The sequence below is a fragment of the Ptychodera flava genome, chromosome 22, assembly GCF_041260155.1.
Source record: "Ptychodera flava strain L36383 chromosome 22, AS_Pfla_20210202, whole genome shotgun sequence".
Classification (NCBI taxonomy): Eukaryota; Metazoa; Hemichordata; class Enteropneusta; family Ptychoderidae; genus Ptychodera; species Ptychodera flava.
In genome coordinates this window covers 32,434,136-32,454,030 of record NC_091949.1, presented here as the reverse complement: position 1 = coordinate 32,454,030, position 19,895 = coordinate 32,434,136, and the positions used below count along the sequence as shown (strand labels likewise).

The following is a 19,895-nucleotide window of genomic DNA, read 5'->3' as shown; positions in this document are numbered from 1 at the left end:
CATTATGGTTGAATTACACTCATTGATTGACACTATTTCAATTTTGCTCTGGCTGTAACTCACAACACTTATTTTACATTAGCTGTGATATCGCAGCGGTGCTGTGGCATCTATCGAATGTGCTCAGGTCAAGGGTCATTGTTATAGAACCACTGCGAGCCAAGCCATAGACTTTTTTTGTACTTTACTACGACACCGATCGGTGTCGATGATTTAGCTCGCAAAATAATGAAATATATTAGTCTTTGAATAAATAAACTTGTATCATCTATATCACTGAATATCTAAGACTCATTTTTACCCCTGCTAACTACCTTGACAATAAGAACATGTATTTTCAACCGTTTTTCCGTGAGACGTTGACGGTTTCTACTCGAATTTGAACTTTTGACCTCCAACATATTCACACTGCACTGCACAGTACTGAAGATTTCCCATAATTCATCATGATTTGTACACATGGAAACTCCTCAGTGGAATCTACTGTCTCCCATGTGTAGACAAATTCACAGACTAGTTTTTTAAATTCTGAAATCGTACTTTTGAGGACACCATTCTTCTCAATTCCCACTTTAAATGATTTAGAAAAGTATGCTTGATTGAGAGTGGAAATAGCATTTTTGTAAAATTTTCCACTGATTGTGTCTTCAGCCATACAGAATAATGTAATGAAAAGTAGGGAGACTAGTTGCACCTGTTTTATGAAACAAAAGGATATTGATTTTTTCCAAACAGAAAGACAAAAGAAATTTGCAAGCTAAGTTTCCTCAGAGAATGACGCCTTCAGTTTGTCATAACTTGCTGCCTAAAAGTATGGCAGAATGTGACTTTTACCGTTGTTTAATGGTTTCTTTGAAATTTATACTGAAATATCTAATTGTACTTTCAATAGATATAATTAATCAATTATCTAGAGGTTTTAGATTATTGCTTTTAGGCAGTACTGAAAAAGTTATAGACATTTTTATGTCCTGTGTACAAATCAAACTATATTGTGGGTAATTTATTGTACTGTGCTTGTACAGGAGAGCTGTCTGTGTGTTGTCTAGGTCATTCACAGATCGGAGAAAGAGTAACAAACTAAGAGACCGTCTCAGATTGTCGCAGAAGTTCAAAAAGCGAAATTTATTCGTTTATGGGGGGAGGGGGTTTGACTTCCATTCAATTAGTGAACTTCACTTTCGCACTTTTATTTTGAGATCACAAGTTTTCGTGTGTTTATTTTAAATTATGAAAAACTGCACACTTGTGCCAACAAATTTGTAACTGTTTCCATCTCGTTTGTGCCCCAAACACAATTTACCGATAGGAACATTGTATCCTAAACATTTCATTCATCAAATTATACAAAGCTGTGTTTCCTCTAGCTTCCGAAATTTTTTAGTAAATTTACGAATTGGGTATTGAAACTTTTCGTAAATTTTGAAATTCATAAGTAAACTTAACCGTTCCAATACGGAATATCATTCAATCAAATTCAAATTAAGTACAACATGTGCTTAGACAGAACTATTTTGAGGTTTGGGGGCCTTCAGCTCTCAATCATCTAGCTGCTTCCTTGCATTCGTATATTTACGAATCAACAATGAAAAAATAGCGTCAATGACACTGTAGCTCCCATCCTGGACTATTTAGTGTTTGTTCTCTGGTCAGATATTTGAACATGTGTGAAAGGGATAAAGTGCATGAAGTGAAAATACTTAAATGTAATGTACTGGAGACAGTGAAATATGTTTAATGTATTTATTCAGAATATAAAATGGAAAAAATACAGAATTAGATATATCGAATACTGTGATACAACCATTAACTCAACAAGTCATTTACAATGACATAGTCCCCACTTGTAATAGGAGTATTAGTCTTGATGGGGCAGGAAAATGTGGTCATTAGAAGTATCACTGGAGTGTATATGTTGAGATCTATGGGCACATAGGTCTATGTCGTTGTTCCCAATTTGAAACACATGAGGCATGTCTAAGTTAGGTTCTAAATCGGGAAAAAAGATCAGACCTCTAGCAGTATTGGCCAGCCAAGAAATACATATGCGCATTATAAATGAGGTACAAGATGTGACATCTTAAGGTCTAATATCCTATCAAATTTGGAGGGTATAGAACTTGTGGTTACTGAAATATGCATATATATGTATAATCAAGGTCAAAGGTCATCGAGGTCACATGACATTTTGAAAAAAAATTATATTGCTAATTAATCCCTATATGCCAAAAAATCAGATCTCTAGCTCTATTCGCTTGCCCAGAATTAGATGTGTACATAATTAATGAGGTAAAGCGTGTGTTGTCATAAGGTCTCCCATCCTACTAAATACAAAGGACATAGCACTTGTGGTTACTTATTTATTGACATAAACATATATTTTAGGTAAAAGGTCATCGAGGTCACATGACATTTGGTCAAAAAATTTCTCTCCTATAGTTATCCCTATATACCAAAAATCAGACATCCAGCTCTATTGGGTCGCTCAGAATGAGATATGCGCATAATTATTGAGGTACAGTATGTGGCGTCATAAGGTGTCCAATCATACCAAACATGAAGGGTGTAGCACTTGTGGTTACAGAGTTATGGAAAAATATGTATATTTGAGGTCAAAAGTCACCGAGGTCACGTGACATTTTGTCAAAAAAATTGTTTTGCTAAGTTATCCCTATATACCAAAAATCAGACCTCTAGCTCTATTGGCTCGCTCAAAATTAGATATGTGCATAATTAATGAGGTACAATATGTGGCGTCATAAGCTGTCCCATCATACCATATATGAAGGGTGTAGCACTTGTGGTTACTGAGTTATGGACAAATATGTATATTTGAGGTCAAAGGTCACCGAGGTCATGTGACATTTTGTCAAAAAATTGTATTGCTAAGTTATCCCTATATACCAAAAATCAGACCTCTAGCTGTATTGGCTCGCTCAAAATTAGATATGCGCATAATTAATGAGGTACAATATGTCACGTCATAAGGTGTCCCATCATACCATACATGAACAGTCCGGGTTATGTCCATATAGAGGATAGTAGGGAAGAGCCAATGGCGTACCGTATATGTAATGAAATTAAGGCAAGAACCAATCACGTACTGTATATGTAACAAGGGTCAAAGGTTACGTTGGTTCACTTTGTTCAGATCGCGATATGACCTGACAGATCCATCGATCGAGTGAGACTGTTGGCTACCCGGAAGTATCTTAGCTCCAGTCGATTGGCGACGTTCTACCGTGTTAAAAATTGTAAGATTTCTTCAGGAATAGTTTTCTGAGTTTCTTTACCCTTGACCATATTCGACAAAGAGTTATTGGACGTTTTTCGTTCTCTTTTCCAGCTTTTGGTTAACTTCTCGGCGATTGATCCAGCGCGCGTTTTTCTGAGCGAAGGGTCAATCGTACCGGGAAACGCATGGTGATCGAAAAAATCGTGCTCCATCGTGCTCCGATGACCGACTAAAACAGTTGACCCATCTTTGTAAAGCTTGAAAAATTCTGCATACTGCAGATGGCAAGGTTAAATTGAAATTTGACCAAAAATAGGCGATATTTGGCGACAAATAACTTACTGTAGATTTACAAGGGTCAAATGCTGATTTCTAGGAGCCGTACCCGGCCAGGAAATTCATCCAAATAAGTAATTTTCAATGTACTAACCACTTGTGTCGGTCACCATCTCGGCCGCACTGAACATTGTGCGTAACGTCTACATCTAAAAACTACCCAGTGCTAAAAATAAAGGGCGAAATCAAGCCGAAAAGTTCCAAACTCGTTGCAATGTACGAGCCAAGGTTTGCATGGTTAATTATTCATGACGTTGGTGGCGGCAGGTTCGCTGATTGGTCAATCGTAATATCCTCTCTATGGACATAACCCGGACTGATGAAGGCTGTAGCACTTGTGGTTACTGAGTTATGGACAAATATGTATATTTGAGGTCAAAGGTCACCGAGGTCACGTGACATTTTGTCAAAAAAATTGTATTGCTAAGTTATCCCTATATACCAAAAATCAGACCTCTAGCTGTATTGGCTCGCTCAAAATTAGATATGCGCATAATTAATGAGGTACAATATGTGGCGTCATAAGGTGTCCCATCATACCATACATGAAGGCTGTAGCACTTGTGGTTACTGAGTTATGGACAAATATGTATATTTGAGGTCAAAGGTCACCGAGGTCATGTGACATTTTGTCAAAAAAATTGTATTGCTAAGTTATCCCTATATACCAAAAATCAGACTTCTAGCTCTATTGGCTCACTCAAAATTAGATATGTGCATAATTAATGAGGTACAATATGTGGCGTCATAAGGTGTCCCATCATACCATACATGAAGGCTGTAGCACTTGTAGTTACTGAGTCATGGACAAATATGTATATTTGAGGTCAAAAGTCACCGAGGTCACATGACATTTTGTCAAAAAAATTGTATTGCTAAGTTATCCCTATATACCAAAAATCAGACCTCTTGCTGTATTGGCTCGCTCAAAATTAGATATGCGCATAATTAATGAGGTACAATATGTCGCGTCATAAGGTGTCCCATCATACCATATATGAAGGCTGTAGCACTTGTGGTTACTGAGTTATGGACAAATATGTATATTTGAGGTCAAAGGTCACCGAGGTCACGTGACATTTTGTCAAAAAAATTGTATTGCTAAGTTATCCCTATATACCAAAAATCAGACCTCTAGCTGTATTGGCTCGCTCAAAATTAGATATGCGCATAATTAATGAGGTACAATATGTCGCGTCATAAGGTGTCCCATCATACCATACATGAAGGCTGTAGCACTTGTGGTTACTGAGTTATGGACAAATATGTATATTTGAGGTCAAAGGTCACCGAGGTCACGTGACATTTTGTCAAAAAAAATTGTATTGCTAAGTTATCCCTATATACCAAAATCAGACCTCTAGCTGTATTGGCTCGCTCAAAATTAGATATGCGCATAATTAATGAGGTACAATATGTGGCGTCATAAGGTGTCCCATCATACCATACATGAAGGCTGTAGCACTTGTGGTTACTGAGTTATGGACAAATATGTATATTTGAGGTCAAGGTCACCGAGGTCAGACATACAGACATACATACATACAGACATTTCCCTAGCCTATAAGAATAGCTTCCATTGCCATATATACATATGGCTATGGGAGCTAAAAAATTAGTAAATCATCTAAAAATTAGTAATTTTACGAATTTGAGAGTGGCAGAGGAAACACAGCAAAGACAAAAAGTATCATTTTTTTAAATATGTGCTAGTTATAAGCGTCTGCTCTAACCACTAGATGTCTTTATTCTCACTTGTTATGCACCTTGTCAGAGACGTTTTAATATGATTGAACATGCCTGGGCCCCCTTGTCAAAGTTTCTCGCTTATTTACCACCCCTACCGAGTACAAATTGCGTGTTCGCAAAGACAAAGAACAGTACAAGAGATGCAAAAAGGGAATGTAAAATAAAATGAAAGTTTTTTTGCGGTAAAATGCCCTGTTAGTACTCAAATCTGATCGATTAGTTTAATTGTAATGTGGCAAGGGGAATACGTCTTTAGTAGCTATAGCAAAATGCAACATTGTACTCTCGGGCAGACATGAACATTTTGCACTTTTGAAGTTTCGTTTAGGGGGAGGGGGTTTTGATCTAAACGAAGAAATTTCGTTTCTTGAACTTCTGCGACAATCTGAGACGGTCCCTAACATTGTTTCCTTCTGAAGCACAGGTTGATTTGTCGGAATTTGCTGAAGAGATTGAAAAAAAAATCTGACGAAAAGGTATTCAGCAACATCTTACTCTATATTGGTCACTGTGTGACCTTCAACTCAAATACAACCTTTTAGAAAGCTCCCTAAACCAACCTTGCAGCCACATGCATGAGCCAGAGGTACTCGCACTCGAGCCGGGGCTCGAGCCCGCCAACTTCAAAATTGGGGGCGCACTTGCAATAGATGACGGCTCGGAGCTTTGCCTGGTCTTTTGCGGATCCCATGAAACAACATGCGACACCCTCTGCTGCAACTATCTACAATGAGACGAGAATATATAAATAGGCATAAAAAAAGCATTCGGTTTCGTCCACGCGAGCCCGAGAGGCCTGTACAGCTAGCTATGTGGTGCATGGTGGCGGGGTTAAAAACGTAAAAGTCAAAACCAGCGCTAGCCATTAAAAGGCAGAAATTCCATCCTAAAACACCACAGCTATCATGCACAGCCTGCAGGCATATTTATAGTATAGTATAACACGTATTAAATTTACCACTGGTGTATACAGCATTCTCTTCATGAAAGTGAAACGACTGTTTCTTGATGATCTGCTAGAGCATCATCAAAAGACGGGTACTCTCACATAAATTGTGTCGCTACCCCTATTAGGGGTTAAACAGTTACGCCAACTTCGATGTTCACCGTCAGTCAATTGAGTTGACAGTAGACTAGCACTGTGTACAGGTCTGTGTGTTCCCGGCGTTATGCGGAGGCCGTATAACGCCGGGAACACACAGACCTGTACGCAAGGCTAAGAGTAGACAAGAGCAAGACACATGGAGGTGAACTACCTGCGACTGCGTACACTCCCAGCCGACTGGGTAGGACGATGAAGCTCACGGTTGCATTTCAGAGACTGGAAACATGTCACATTATCATCATGTGAGGATTACTTCTTCCTTTCAGTCAACGTATCTGGAGAGATGCTGTTACGTGGTCAATACTTGACTCGTCGCCATCTTTGAAAGTTGTTGAACTTGTAGGAACGCATCGTGTTCATCATCCTATGTTCGTACAAACTCGGCGAAGCTGTATGGCGGTGACCCTTGACCAGATAACAAAGGACTGAGCCAAAACGGAGCCAACGGAGCCAACAAACTCGAACGAGGCCACAAATACCTTAAATGGTTAACTCTGATACCTGACCGTGGCCAAACGGGACCAAAACTTAACTACAAAAGTGTAAAACTGCCACAGAACACATATCCCGGGACATCAAACCTTTGACCATTGCAGTGTCTATGATTAACTGAACCGTTGAGGGCGCCATTCAACACCTACCGTCATGAGCTCGACGTATCATTTTTATTTTCCAGCAACTTACTTTCAGTAACAGCTTAATTAATCAATTAAATCCAAATATAAAAATTATGTACACACACGCTTGCGCAAAAATATTCGAAGATACGAAATTTATTCTTTCAAGAGATTTGCAATAATCGCCAATAAAAAGTGAACAGACTAATCGGTACTGCATCAAAGCGAAACTTAGACCTTACCCCACGTTTGCTCGCTAGAATATAGTGGCGGTATTCAATATGCTCCCCATTTGTTAAGCATGTGTTAGCTTAGGGATCTCGTCGTGGTCATAAAAGAGTAATTGTTTAGCGTATCGACCGTGTTGCATGTGTCGAGGTAAACTGGATTTCGAGGACACTTCAACATTGCACTTTTATATGATATCGGATATTTGCAGCTACTGGACAACAAAGGATCGAAATTAGAATTGTTTGGTCAGATCGTAGACCCTTAAAAAAAGCTATGGTCATGTGAGGTGGTGAAATCTCCGATATTGGATATTTACCCACCGTTTTAGACAAGTCTAGTATCGTATAATTTAAGTTAGAGTCGGACTACCACATGATTACAGCTCGATTATTTGCTCGTGATTTAACAAGTATAGTATCGTCTAGTATCGAAGTTAGAGCCGAAATGATGAAGTCGGGCATGGCAAGATCTGTGAGTTCACAAATCTCCGACATAAAGATTGGACATTTGTCTCGAAATTGCCGGATAAACATCGGTGATTTTACACAGACCAGACGTGCCCGAGACACGAGGCGAGTCATTCTAGTAACGATATTAGGGTCCCTGTAGCCGATAAATATTGAGTAAATATCTGTGATTTCACAGATCCGGCGTGTCGAGACGCAAGGCAAGTCACTCCAGAATTACCAGTTATCGTTTACTATAAATAGTCTCCAAATCGCCGATATATATATTAGCCTGAGGTAAAATATCGGCAATTTCTCAAACCCGGCGTGCCGCGACAGAAGGCAAGTCATTCTTGTATCATCTAGTATCGATATTAGACCTGATATATAGATTGTTATGTATGACTGAAATATGTTGGACGTCAAACTTCGATACTAGAAAGTAAATGTCCGATATTTAAACATTATGAAAAGTATCGTCTTCATAGTATTTTGACCTTGATGGTATTTGCCTTGGCCACTGTAAAGATTATGCTTACATTTTAAATTTGTGAATCGTCTTTTAACGAAGGTTTCGACACTTCGGTATTATTTCTCTTCATCAGTTGCCCTAATTTTTTCACCTTGAAATCAGAGAATGAAAGTCGAAATATGGTGGGTCCCTCAAAGAGGAGAAGCCAGAGTCGTTTTTGGAGAGTCAAGTGTTGTATTGACTCCATTTATGCGTGATCTGGTTTTTGTGCTGTCAAAACTTACCCATCCCTGTTCGGAGTTCTGGATGCTTAGCATTTCCGCGTTTGGACATATTTCAAGCCCAAGCTTGTGCTCTTTTTCTCAATGTTAGAAATATTTGTTGTAAACGGCTATTTTACGAAATAAAAACGTTCTATGTGTTAGTGCTTAATCTTTCACTGATTTCATATGTTTTTAACACTGGGATCAGTTGCCCCAACTTTAAGATTTGATAGTCATCTTCATTTGAAGAATTAAAAAAAAATGAAACAATTAAAAAGCACAAAAACAGTTTGATGTTAGGATTTTGAAGTGGTGTCTTTTTTATTTTTTCAATTGCATGGTCTTGACCCTATAATCTCAACTATATTTGGATTTGACCTGATGATCGGACCAGTTGATTTCCTTCAGGGCCAGATATTTTTTAAAGTTGCTGGCCCGCTTGGCCAGTAATTATTTGCGTGAGTTTCGCACACTGATCGTGACGGAAATGTTTTTTTGAAACGCGAGCTGTCAAAAGATTTCAGTTGCAATAACGAACTTAAATTTAAAGCTGCATTAGCTGTAACTTAAATTTTGTACGTTTTTTTTTTCTGTCATATGTGTTCTGTTTAGAAAACACAAATACTTATTCTACACCCAACATAATCCCTGACATTATTCGGCCAACCATTTTTTCACCATGAAATCAGAGAATAAAAATCGAAATATGGGCAAATTTCATGATTTCATCGGTTCACTTGACTGTTTGCATTAAAATTGGACCAAATTTCGATCTTAGATGTGTTTCCTCAGCGCTATATTCCTCAATTAAGAATAACACGTTCAGCGTGAATCCGTGACATTATTCGGCCAACTATTTTTTTCACCCTGAAATCAGAGAATGAAAGTCGAAATATGGGTAAATGTCATGATTTCATCGGTTCACTTGACCATTAAAATAGCATTCTATTTCTGAATTAAGAATGGCACGTTCAGCGCGGTATCTTTATCGGCCAACCTTATTTTAATCAATTAATGCAAATAGAAATTAAGAATGAGGTAAAATGCTAAAATGTAGTTGGTTTTCCCGAGTACGAATAGCGATGTTAATGACGAAACCTCTAAGGTGATAAGGCTACGGAAGAGAACGTCGGAACGTAGCATAAACTACACTTTTACAAACTACACCCACTCAACAGAACGCCTGTGAACCGGAGAACGGCAAACCTGAACACTATGGCTGTCACTAGAGGGCTCACTATCGCGGAGTGTAATTACTGGTAACCAACAGATATGAACTGAAAATGCTCACGTGTTTCATTATATATTGCATTTATGTGCAAGTTTGAACCTTTGCTACATGCTTTGCTACATTTAAAGTGTTATGATCACACAATGAATTTCACCACAGATCAATTCTAAAGGTCATTAAGTATTCAAATATGTAATTAGCTGAAATAAAAATAATTAATTTCTTTGAGTACTGTCATTGTATCACAATATAGCATGTGTAATTACCTTTGGTCAAGTCCTTCAAGCTCTATATGCCAAACCGTGAAAGCTTGTTAGCTATTTATGCAAATTATGAATTAGCTGACATGAAAATGCAAAATGACTTTCAATACTGTTATAACCTGGTATAATGATCAATGTACACAGCATGTTTCGCCAAATTTTATCAAGTAAATGCCAGTATATATCCCTAATTTGGAAGGTTCATTAAATATGCATATTGGGAATTGGCTGAAAAAATGTCAAATGACTTTCAATAATCTTGTATCATAGTATCTTTAATGTACATAGCAAGTTTTGCCAACTTTGGTCAAGTCAAAACAGATAAATATCGCTAATAAATGCGGGATATCGGACCGCAGGCGGGCGAAGATTGCATTATAAGCGCGCCAACCCAAACTCACTGCATGGACATCACATTTACGAAATCGAAGTCCAAAGTCAACTACGTCATTGTTAGAATAAGAGAGGTTTTCCATCACACGGGAGCATACCACCACAAATTTTGCACAGATGGCGTTGCACTGGCATTGAAAAAGGGTGCATGGGAGCATGGGAACGCGGGCAGTTTCCCTCGCTATGGGTAGGAAATGCATTGAGCAAGACACACTTCCGGGTTCGCAAAAAAACGAGGATCCCATTTACGGGGCGCTCAAATATAACTATTTGCTGTGATACATAGCAGAGGCGTATATGTTTGTGATGCTGAGAATAACATCAGTAAATAAATGACGGGTTTTAAAAGTTGACGTTTTTTGCGATGAAACAGACTTCTGAAGGTAGCTCGCTTGGGGAACACGTCATCCCGGCCGCTGTCCGCTTTGACCCCAGTAATTCACACTGGTTTTGGTCGGCCCCAGGTACCCAAGTCACTTCGACCCCGTCACACTTTTGCCTACATGTCCACGGAGACGATTCAACATGTTCCACAACAAAGCCAAGACAAAAATTGAAAATATCAATAAGATGGCTTCACAAAGGCTGAAATACACGATACTCGATGAAGTATGAAGTTTATGAAATGAAATCAAAATTGACAACACAAGTGTTTGTCTCGGGTAATACCACTTGAAGTTGAACTATTCTACAGACTGTTTTTTCCATACAGTGCAGTATTTGTCAGTGACAAATTAATCTTTGCAATACATTTTTTTGCGATGAGCTGGAAATTTGATTAATATCGAGTTATGTACATAAATATTCCGTTATTTACTGGGACACGTTTATTTTCTCGATCCGCTATCTGCGGACTACGTGCTGAAGTACATTGACTGTTCATGTCAACGATCGTTTCTCCCTCTGCAGAGTTTCTGTATCCCGTTCAACAACGCTGTACCTCGATCACACGATAGTGACGCTATGTAGCTGTGCAGTATTGAAACTTATCATAAAATGGCCACCTCGTCTAACAGTAACACGTATTGTCGGATTATCGTACGGAAAAAGACTGCAAAAGTAAGACTTATGAATCTTCATCAGAATTGAACACATCATGATTGTACACGAGTATCAACCGTGAATGCACGTTGAGCTCGGCAGTTACACAAGCATGGTACGCTACATGCATAGCCCTACGAGTATGGCGACAGTGTCCGGCTTTGGCTACGCCGCCTACCGGAGGTGGGAGGCGGCGTAGCCAAAGCCGGACACTCTCGTCATACTCGTAGGGCTAGCTACATGCACTGCCGCGATGCCGATCGTATGCATTCCAAGGCCTATCCCGGAATTTGTTTCACAAACAACCTCAAAGGAGAGCAAACATACTTCTATGGACAATGACGAACACGTTTCATGGCGAAGCAAAATCAAAACAGTGCAGAAGTACATGAAGTAGGTCATGGCCTTGGACTCTGTGCACGAACCTGATTGGACACTTCAATACCTTTGACCCAAAGTTATTATTCATCAGCACTTCCATGCCATGAGGCTAGGTAGAGAACGTATGTACTCATTTCTGGCGATCGAGCAGCGAGGGAAACAATCAATTACCAAGGATAAAGCTAATTTGCTAAACGATATTTTATCTTGAATAGTGAGTTGAATGAGTAATAAAATATCATATTTTTAATGTTCAATACGAGGTTGAAACACGGAGGGACCGTGGTTGAAACCAGAGCTATCCAGCTGTAGCCAACCTGGACAAGCACATTTCACAGCGCCCTCAAACAGTCGATTGTTTTCACTTGTCATACGCGGCGTAACAGAAAAATTAAAACTTTCATAACTTCATTAATATCCAAGCCACGCCCACCAAAACCTTTTCAGTTCTAGCCATTTGAATTCTGAAGATGTCTACCAAATTTGACTGAAATACGTTCAGCCGTTTTTGAGAAATGGACCAACAGACAGACAGACAGACAGACAGACAGACAGACATCGCTGCGACATATGCCCACGTGTTCACACGTGGGCAAAAAATGACACATTTTAATGCACATTAAACACCTTGAACAGTTAAAACTGATGGAAGACAAGAGACAAAAGTATGGGACTGATTGTAAAGTGTATATCAATTATCAAATGTCTATAAATGCACAGACATTTTTGGTTTTATGTTTTATATTGCCAAAAATTAATCACAGTTCTCTCATAGACGACCCTGAATAGTCAGTTCTCTCATAGACGGCCATGTATAGTGTATCAGCATTTCAGTGAAATTCCAAAATTAAATTTATTGCACACAGTCCTTTAATAACCACCCTAGTTTTATCAAATATGTTAATATGAAAAATTGAGCATACATTAATACACAGATTTACCTTTTTTTTTATTGGAAAAAATTATTTATAGTTTCCACAAAGGGCAATCATAAAGCCGGGCTAGCCGCACAAATAAGCCTGCAGAACTGGGGCCACAAAGCGAGGTCAACGTTCCAAATCATACATTGTATCAAATTTCCCTTGGTGGAGCTTTGTTTAATGCAACTATGTAAGTGTTTTGTTGCCTAAAATATCTCAAAATCAGACAGCGATCGGCGATGTCTGTCTGGCATGTCTGAACCTTCTTGCCGAAACAAGCGTAAACTGAATATCGACTCTGTGTGCATGGCACACGACTGGACTGGTGATTGACGCACGCGACGCGCATGGGACACGCGATCAGTCACGCGCCTCGTAATGCGTACTTTAGCATCACACGCGTACGCGACGATTTTGATTCCTGGACCAGTGTTTCGATAACTTTACTTTATTGCTCAACAACACACTCAGGGAATGTGGTAATTAGGCAAAAAATACAAATCTCAACAAACACTGGATGAAGCTGCTGCTAGGAATGGAACTGAAGTACAAAATGTAAATTTCGCAAGTGGTAGTTTATCTTTGTGAGTAAAGATTTACATGAACTTATCTCTGTCATTCAAATCAAGAAAGCCTGGATTATACAAACTTGTGGATGAAAATAGAAAATAGGGAAGGAAAAAACAAACAAATCAACAAACAAATCAACAAACAAAAAATAAGCAAACATACAAACCAGCATACAAATACATAAATAAATAATAAAGACAGACAAAACAAATAGATAAACAAACAAATATATATATATATATATATATATATATATATATATATATATATAAATATATATATATATATATATATATATATATATATATATACGGTAAAGAATTTTTACCAGTCTTTATTTATGATTTACCAGCAATAGCAAAATTTTATATTACTCATGTATTCGCAAAGTCATTATACTCCGTTGAGTCTGTCAAAATTCTTTTTTTATAGCTTGAAGAAGAGAGAAAATTTGTTCCAAAATATGCAATGAATGTCCCTTTTGTTTACTTGAGATGCACTGTAAAAATAGCCTGCTTGTATTCTTCCTTTCCAAAATGTTGTCTGTTATAACTATTTATTTTCATGAAAAGTAAATTTCTGAAGAAAAGTTAATAATTAAACATGAATACTTCTTTCATTATGTCCATTTTAAATGAGTCATTTTATAGCCCTTCTTGATTATTTTGACGATTAGTTATCTCAGATGTTGTTATATCAGTGGTTCATATCAAATACTTTGGTTGTAAATGTTGCCAAGTTGTTTTTAACATTATATACCAGTAGCAAGTACTCAGAGAAACAAATAATATAATCATTATATACAAAGCCGGGTGTGTTCACTGACTAGACAAGTTGTCTCACTTTTTCAGAAGTACTCTCCCATATGTGGAAATGAATTGAAAAACTTGACAAATGTTTGACTGTCGCAGGTATAGACTTTTGAGGTTGGGGGCTACCCAATACCATGAATATTAATTTTCTAGAAATCACATATTTTGTAGCTTTTAAAATTGCTGTTCCCAATCTACTGTTTGACATATGTTTACATTCAATTATCCATTACCCCATGATTTTGAGCTCTGCACATACGACTTCATTGCAAATTTGACCTTTTCAAAGGAAACAATAGCCATGATGGACAAAATATTGTTATTTCATAACACTCTTGATTCTTAAGTATCGTCTACATGTAGTTTTTCCGATATAAACATCATGTATGAAGTTGCTCATCCAATAACAAAGATGCCACCCTTATTTGTGTGAACTGAATATGCTCATGTGTTTTACAGCAGGTAGTTCATTAATAGTAGTACGCTTCACAGAACAATCAGATATCTGTTATATCATTATACGTAGCAGGTTTCATCAACTTTCACTCAGTACTCTCAGAGTTAAATCACTAATTACAAAACTTTATTTAATATGCAAATGAACTGTTTAACTTGACATTGCTCAATGCTTCATGGGACAATTAGATATCTATCAGATTAAAATATATAGTACGTTTCATCAAATTTAATGTCGTTTTTCTGGAGTAATATCACTAATTAAAAAGTTCATTAAATATACTCATGAACCCTTAATTGACTTGACACTGCTCAGTGATTCATGTGCCATTATTATTATTATTATTATTATTAATCTTTATTTAAACTCGATAACTCCATAGGTGAAATACCTCTTTTCATGGAGGTCGAATAGACAAAAGAAAATCATAATACAGCACCAACTTGAAAACACAAAAAACACAGAAGTACAAATATAAAAAAAAAACTACGAAGAGGCATCAGACAAGTAAATAGAATACAGAAAGCTGTTACAAGATTTCTTAAAACTAGTCAGTGACTCGGAGTCCCTGATTGATTTTGGGAGATTGTTATATTCATCCACACCCGCAACAGATAAGGTGTTTTGATAAAGAAGTGTACGTGCTTTGGGAACTTTAAGGAGGTTCTGATTGGAAGAACGAAGTGATCTGGAAGGGATATAATTATTGAACATACTGGTTGTATAGTCAGGGGTTAGATTATGAGTTGCTCTGTAAATTTGGGCCATACGGTTAAAACGGATCGGAGTTTCAAGTTAATCGGCAGCCAATGAAGCTGAGTATACATCTGATAAGTGGAAAGCGGTGGAACAGTGTCAAGAATAAGTCTCATTGCACGTCTCTGTAGACGCTCCAATGCATAGATATTGCTATGGGAAGTAAAGTTCCAAACATTGGAACAGTAATTGATGTGTGGTGAGATGAAACAGTAATAGAATAGCTTGCGTGAGTGGAGAGGAAGAAATTTTTTTATGTGTGCCAAAAGAAACAATTTGGAATAGATATTTATCAGATCAATATCCGTAGTAGGTTTCACCAAATTTGGTGCCATAATTTTAGAGTTATATACCTAATTACAAAGTTAATTAGATATGTAAATGAAACCTAAATTAACTTAACACTACCAAATACCATTCAACGCAGTCAGATATCTGCAGTAGATCTCATCAAATTTGGTGCAGTTATTTTGGAATTATATGACTAATTACAAATCTTCATAAAATATACAAATGAACTATTTATTAACTTGACAGTGCTCTATGCTTCTCAGTACAATTAGATATCTTTCAGATCAATATCTGAAGCAGGTATCATCAAATTTGGTGTAGGAATTTCAAAGTTATATCTCTAATTACAAAAGTTTATTAAATATGCAAATGAGCAGATAATTGATATAACACTCACAGTATCAACATAATGTTCAGAGATTGTCATCAGCAGAAAATTTGGTGAAATTTTGTTAAGTATTTCTTGATTTATGTCGACAATGTCATACTGTCTCCATAGGAAACCATTATATGAAAAAAAAAGATCTTTCATAACTTCATTAATATGCAAGCCATACAAACCAAAATGTAATCAGTTCTTACCCTTAGCATATCGGGGGTTCCTATGTACCAAATCTGATTCGAATCCATCCAGGCATTTTTGAGTTATCATGCAAACAGACAGACAGACACAGACACACACACAGACATACACACATACACACACAGACACACACACACACACACACACACACACACACACACACACACATGGACAGACAGACATCCGATGCTATCAACAGGTGTCAACACATGAACTAAAAATTGCAAAAAAATGCTGAGTCAGCACTTTTGCATCAATTATTTTTCAAAGAAAAACATACAATTATGATTCTCTTTTAAAAATCAAGCACATAAACATGGTATTTTTTTATTTTTCAATAAAAGCACCTTTCAGTGGATCATTTGTGAAAGTTTTATGAAATTGACAATATTCCTAGTATGTTTTCTGATATTTCTACATGTATGCAATCCTTATGCCAAGAAAAATCACTATTTGCATCAAACTTAGAATTATTTATCTCGTTGCAAGGCAAAACCAGTCATTTTATACTTTCATTCTAGGGTACCATGCAAATCCTCTCTGTATTTTTAACAGTGCAGTTTGAGTAAATGAACATGACTACAACGCAAGTTTTGATACAGAATATGATACACACAAAGACAAGCACAAAAATTCAGTTAGAAGTTGTTGGAGTACAGAATTGTCAATGTGATATCTATCTTTGAAGTTTAATGGTACACAAGTTGCAAGTCTCAAGATATTTATGGAAAGTGAGATGTTACATGCATAAGTCCAGCATACATTTTCATCTGATGATGCTGAATAACTTGCAGACTGACGGTAAAAATTGGGGAAACCAAATTTGTTTTCTTTTCTCTTTTTTTCAAATTTGGTTGCCATAAAACAAAGTGGCTGCCACTGAAAGCAACAATCCCGAGGAATATTTCAACACAGAACACTTTATCAATAAGATGAATTCACATAATGTATATCTTATATTTCTGGTAGTTCCATTCACAATTCAATTTTCAAAAGATAACCCTGGATATGTCAAAGTCAACATTTTGTCAGCAGTACATTTTTTTAAGTTGATAGAGCATGCCTATCTCACATTTTTTACAAATTTTAAAATTGTTTTCAAATGACTGGAAACAAAAGATGTTAATTTGCTTTTTAGCCTTTTCTGCCAGCCGTCACTGACAAATCCTTGATCATACAAATCAGAACGAATGCGATTCTAAAGTATTGGTATCATCACACAATGTTTGACCCTATACCAACAATTCTCTGTGATTCATTCACACTGAGAGCACGTTCTTGAAGTACAGCAAATTTCTTGTGTACACAGGATGCTATGGTCAATATGTCAACAATCTGGTACCATAGTATTGATGCACATGATCTTCTGGTTGCACATAGAGAATTATTGGAAAATCAACCCTTTTTCCACGTAGGAGCTAGCAAATTTGTAAATTGTTCACCAGACATTGTTTACAGCCATGCATAATTTTATAGATCAGGACTTCTGGGCAAATATATAATTGATGTTTTTTTTCCTTGCCCCCCCTTAAAAATTGTGGCATTTTTGTTTCTGCCCCCCCTCCCAAATTTTTCTTGGGGAAAATGGATGCCTCATTAGCATCACATGACCCAAACTCTTCTTCAGCTACTTCATAGTCTGTCACTGCTGGTGTGCAGTGACAGCAGTGGCGGGGCATGTCTTTGATAATTTTGACAATAATTTTGTTCAGTTAATACAACTTCATTCTTGTTCTATTTCCCACAGTGTGTTGAACTCTCCAGTACTCAGCTTGCCACCATAGCCTATGAATATATACCTAGCATTTTTATCATTGACAAATGACTTTCAGTCCGGACTCAAATTCGATTATCACCCAATATTCATATGTGCAAGCATTTGTCGTCATTTTAGCATGCTGTAGGGAGACAGCAAGATACTGACTTATATATCATAACATCAACGTATCCGTAACGTTGGTTTCTTGTTCTCAAATTACATCCACGACACTTTTTTCGGTTTGATGACACCATAGATAGGCAGTCGAGAAACAGGATGGAAAGCTGCGTTGGATTTGCATACCCATCGATAAACAAAAGCAATTACCATCCAACTGTCGTACAATCTCGCAAAACATGCTTGCAGGCCTTACATTCAGTGTGTCCTAAACACACTTTTTTCGTAGCAGAGAATAATCCCATTCAGAAGGAAAACAATGTTTCTTTGTCGCATCTAGGATATATCAATCTTTAGGATTAGGGAATCCGACTTCAATCGGAAAAAAAACTTTATGCTGCAAATAAGTTCAATGAAGTTTTTCACTGCGAACTACCGAATGTCGAGCAGCGACAGGCGTGCTGTTTTCTGGGTAGTTTCTATAACTGTAGTTTATTCTACGTTTCGACGTTCTCTTCCGTAGCCGAGAGAACGTCGAAACGTAGAATAAACTACACTTATAGAAACTACCCAGAAAACAGCACGCCTGTGCGAGCAGCGGCTATCGCCCAGCTGATAACAATGGCAAAAATCGATTCACACGTTCTAATTATTCCGAAAGAGATCGCTCGTCGCTTCTTCACAGTTCTTTTGTTGTTTGCGATAGCTTCCCATCCTCTTTTTCGACTGTCTATGGTGACACTTTTACGTTTCAGCGCACTTCAGTGTAGTTTCGCACGCAGGATTTACATCACATTTATGGCAATAAGGCCAAAGTAATTAAATTCTTTGTTTTGCGTCCACTCTAAATGGAGAAAGGTAAGCGTCTAAGCGGCTGAAAAACACACACAAGAAAATTAACGCAATTTAATTGGATTGCAGCAAATAAAAAATTGCAACAAAATTTTAGTTCAGAAAAGCTAAGCGGTAATATCCTGAAATTTTCTATTCAAATACACTGTGTGTGTTTTTCACGAAAACCTTAAAAACCTAGGCAGGTAGGGACGCAAAACAAAGAATTTAATTACTTTGGCCTAAAAGTGTAATACAAGTTCAAATTTTTCTTAAAGAAAGATAACGTAATACAGTATAATAATAGTAGCTAATAATAAATATAACTAGGTATTTCTTTGTTTATATAAAGTAAAAATATAATCTGCGAGTTGTTCATTAAAAGATAACTAGTAAGCTGATTTTCAATAGAAAGTTTAGTTACACGTCCGTCACGGTCACGTGATAAGCAGACGATGTTTACGTCTGGGGCATACTAAATACGCTAGACGTTCTTCGGACGGTGGAGGTCATTCGGATTCTACACGTAACTACTGAAACGGGTAAGTTTTCTTTATCACGTAATCGAAATTCTTTACGAAATTGGTGCTTTTTTGTGCTGAATTTTCCCTCGAAACATGTTTGAAAGTAATATATGACTTTATCCTAAATATGCTGTAGAAATAATGGAAAATCTGCCAACTACGATGCCGAGTGACGACGAAAAACGGAAAATCAAAATGTGTCTCTGCTTCTGGATCTGTGTATCGACCGAACAAACTGCCGGTGCAGTTATCTGGAAAAAGATCATGCGCTTCACAACGCACCATGACATCCTTCTCCGCGAGAGGTAGACGCTCAAAACCCCGTAGCATTAGCAGTTCCTCTGCGCAGAGAATCTGGGTAAGCATGGGGGCGAGTAGCCCTGCGTACAGGTCTGTGTGTTCCCGGCGGTATGGGTGTTGGCGGAGACTAATGCCTAACTTGCCCAGAGGGACCGTTGCCTAGATAAGCTGGGCCATAGTCCCTTTGTGGAGGGACTGTGGCTGGGCGTCAT

General features: G+C 37.5%; 1 protein-coding gene across 3 annotated transcripts in view; it reads right to left on the bottom strand.

Annotated features, from left to right (window-relative positions):
- Positions 1-6,040, bottom strand: part of LOC139123206 (protein qui-1-like) — a 134,997-nt gene extending 128,957 nt beyond the window's left edge. For all 3 annotated transcript variants that reach the window (XM_070689312.1, XM_070689311.1, XM_070689313.1), the window contains exon 1: positions 5,881-6,040. The gene's annotated coding sequence lies outside the window, so the exon portion shown is untranslated. The remainder of the gene's footprint in view (positions 1-5,880) is intronic.
- Between the last annotated feature and the right edge of the window lie 13,855 nt (positions 6,041-19,895).